At 49.8% G+C, this 3,815-nt stretch overlaps 1 long non-coding RNA gene across 1 annotated transcript; it reads left to right on the forward strand.

Moving 5' to 3' along the window:
• The first annotated feature begins 2,258 nt into the window (after positions 1–2,258).
• Positions 2,259–3,368, forward strand: LOC119303793. The gene is made up of 4 exons (XR_005147999.1): positions 2,259–2,281; positions 2,390–2,442; positions 2,659–2,700; positions 2,936–3,368. It is a non-coding gene; the product is annotated as an uncharacterized LOC119303793 (long non-coding RNA).
• Positions 3,369–3,815: the final 447 nt, after the last annotated feature.

Here is a 3,815-nt window from a genome sequence, read left to right on the forward strand (position 1 = left end):
TCAACAAGGGAGCGACATCGGGGACGCCGCCATCGTCTGCCATGACCGAAGTCGGCGTGATTTTCATCGGCAGGCGCGCCACCAGTCCGTACGCCACTGGCATCACTGGTCCCTTCCACCTGAGCAAACTCCAAAGGCGATGCCCTCAAGAGGGACTATGATACAAAAGCATTGTCATTGCTTGATCAATGAGATCTAGGGTTTCCCTCGGAGTTGCTCGCGGTGTCAAGGACCTAGACCAGGGTTGAATCCCGACGTGATCAGAAGAACCCGTCGAGATCTGCCTAGTTGTCGGTGGGCGCACGCGCCACCGCGCCGTGCGCAACCCGATGACCATGGGTCAGTCACCGGGCATCACGAACACGTCCAACAACCAGCCACGGCCATATTTGACCCAGGCCAGCGACCCCAACCAGCGATCCCGCGCTGCCGCAACCCTCGTCGCCATATGCTTGGATCTGATTGAGCCGCCGCCGCAGCTAGCCGGCCCACCTCCCCAACGCGCCAGCACGTCCCACCAGAAATTCCGCGCAGCCGGCACCGCACCGTTGCACCGCCGCGCCCACAAAACAGCTGGCCACGCGCCACCACCAAGCCACCCTGCGCGAGCGCCTCGCTCCTCACCCGCATGCCGCGTCCCGCGCCGCAGAGCAGCAGTGGAGGAGGGAAAAAATGGCCCCGCCGCCACCGACGCCAGCCAGGCTTCGTAGCGGCGGCGCCCTTAGGTGGCGGCGAGGAGTAGGGGAGGTGGGGGAGAGGCCTCTAGCTGGCGGCGGCTAGGGTTTCCCCTGGCCACCCACAGGGGCAGACGAGGGAGACACGAGAAAACTACCGACAAGCTTCATGTGTTGGCGGACGAGGAGGTCTGCCTGACCTCATGCCCTCATGTTTTAGTTCCCGTGGGGCGCTTTCACCCATTGGTCTCATCCCGGTGTGAGGGGCTTTGGCTTCCTGGCCTCTTGTCATCGCGCCCCTGTCCGGATGGCCCTCACGGTCGTCTAGCTTGCCATCGCGGCCCCTGGCTAGATGGCCCTCATGGTTGGCTTGCATGTTTGGGCCCTTGTGGGGCGCTTTCACCTGTTGGTATCGTTCGGATTCATAGGTGCTTTGGCTACCCGGCCTCTTGTCGTCGCGGCACCTTATTGGATGATGTGTTTTGGAATGTGTGCCCGACTTCTGGACACCATGGTCTAGCCGTCTGTCTTGTTCAGTGTGCGTGTGTGTTGCACGTGCCCTCTGGTCGTGCTCTTCCCCTAGACTGGTCGATCGTTTTGCTCTGCCCCATTTTCTTTGTGTCATGTGGGGTGGGTGTCGGGTTGTGGCACGACCTCTTGCCGTTGCATGTCTTGGCCGGATGGCGTGTTTTGGAACGTCTGTCCAACTTCTCGATGATGTGGTCTGGCCGTCTAGTGTGTTCTGTGTACATGTGATGCACGTGTTCTTTGATTGCACCCTTCACCGACTCGAGAATTATCTGATCGGTCATCTTGATTTCTTTCTGCTCATGTGGTTCCTATTATGAGTATATGCCTCGTTTGGGGTTTCAGATGTAATCAAGTGCCATGCTGTTGTTCTTACCTGGTTGTTTCTAGTCGGCGCATCAGGCCTGGATCGGTTTTAATCATGTGCCCTTCTCTCTCTCGTTGGCGTGACTATTCTGTTTGTATTGGTGTGTGCCCATTTCTTTGTCTTTCCGTTTTGACTAGTTTCTAAGTTCCATTCGGCTTGGTTTGTGATGGGCGAGCATCCTTTGTTTTTTTGCTCTTGCCCCATTAGATTGCGGTGATCTTTTCTCTTGTTGCACCGCGTCCTCGTGCGGCAATTTGATTCTGGTTCGTTCTATACATGCTTTCTTCATACTACCATTGGTTGTGGCAGTTGTATATCCAGTCTGCCTGGTAAAAGATGTACTCGCTGCTAGGTTCGTAATGATGTATGTGGGGTCATTGCGGGCCAAACCCTAGGCAACTATATTGGAGGAAGTTGGAGGGTTATATTCCTATTTTCTCCCTCTTTTTGCTGGATGATACTTTTTCTACGTAGGGGTTGACTTCTATTTGGTTGGTTGCACTAGTTTCCCTGTCGCTAGTCCTGGGCTCATATATTCCTGGTCTCACATGTTACCAACTCACCCGTTGTTGCTTCTTGGTTGTCTTGTTATCCATTCATGTTATGCTACAAGGGTGACACGGTCCTTTTAGTCCGCTCTATTTCCCTATATCATCTTCTTTTTTGTGCGACGCTTTCCTTCACGGCCGTCACTTCACACCTTCTACCCCACGTATGTCCACCATGTTAGCTGATGTTAGGGTTTGGTTCTCCTATACCTTGTGCCTGATCCATGTCTTTTCTCAACATGATTTTGTTTCCATTCTTATGTTTTGGCCAGGAAAGGCATGGCGCTCCACTTGTTCATAGACGCATCTATTTCTATTTGAGGCGGTGCGTTGTTTGGTTAAATGTGTGTGATTTGATTGTTTTTTCGACTCTAGGTTCCTTGCCTTCTTGACTACTCGAGATTCTTGATGGCCCTTCTTGTCCTTTTAGTTGGCCGTCATATTGTGTTGTCCTTGCTTATACTGGCAGATCTGATCTTGCTTGTATTTATGTGTTGTATGTTTGTTTGAATGTCTGGTGTGTAACCTGTTTGTTGTGCAGGTTTTCCTCGTGATTGCTGAGCGTCTGCTTTGTTGCGTTAAGGTTTGCAGTTTTCTTTGTTTTTGTACATTTTGATTCCCTTTGTGTGCCTAATCAACTTTTTTATTCCTATTCGTTCATCCACATGTTGTTGTCATGTGTGATTTCTTGTTGCAGCTTGTTACATTTTCTTGTTGATTCGTGAGTACACAATGTGTTCCGTTGTATCTTTTGTGATACCTGTTTTGGAGTTGCTAGCAGCATGATTTGATTTCACTGTGCTTTCTTACGTCTGTAGATTGCTGATGATGGGACTTTGCTCGTTAGTGGTAGAGATCGAGCTACCTGGGGATGGCGTCACTCCGTTGGCGCAGAGAAAATTTGTTGGAGAATTACCTTTCAAGGTGGCATCCATGCTTATGAGCAAGTTGCCTTGCAAGACATCAATTTTTCCAGGGTTTATATGGTTTGTGCTCAGGGAATATACCTATGATAGTATTTTGTTGTATAGGAACTCAATTTATTTTAGCGTGGTTGTGGCAGTGTCAGCCATGTGTTACGCGAGTCCTTTTGAGTGGGTTCTTGATTCTCTGTGTGTTCCCTCCATGCAACAGGGAATTTTCACCGTTGGTGAACAATTTGGCTATCAGCCTGACCTACCGCTCTTGTAATCGCAACTCTTGGCCTCCATGCACTCCATTTAGTTAGCATGTTTGTTTTGGAGTTTAGTTGGCATGTTGTGTGCTGGGTATTGCTTTGTTCTTTTTCATCATTGAATAAAGGTTGCTCGGTTCATCCTCTGTCGGGAGTTTATTTCAACTTCTTTTTTTTTGCACGGTGGCCACATTGACTATATCAAACAAGCGGGTGGCTGAAAATCAAAAGCAGTTGACTTGCTAGTAGATGAGGCGTCACATGCCTGGCGAGGGATACAGAGCATCTGGGCAACCTGGCCAATAGCCAGAAATAGGCATGGGGAGTGGGGTGAATAGCAAGGTGGGCAGAAAGCCTGGGTAGGTGATTTGTCCATTTTGCATCATGTTTTCCTACTACTATTTTTGTTGTTTTCAAGTTATATTCCATTTATGATGCAATTTTAATGCCTTTTCTCTCTTAAAATGCAAGATACATCAAAAGAGGGAGATTGTCGGCAGCTGGAATTCTGGCATGAAAAAGTT

Source organism: Triticum dicoccoides, chromosome 1B (assembly GCF_002162155.2).
Source record: "Triticum dicoccoides isolate Atlit2015 ecotype Zavitan chromosome 1B, WEW_v2.0, whole genome shotgun sequence".
NCBI lineage: Eukaryota > Viridiplantae > Streptophyta > Magnoliopsida > Poales > Poaceae > Triticum > Triticum dicoccoides.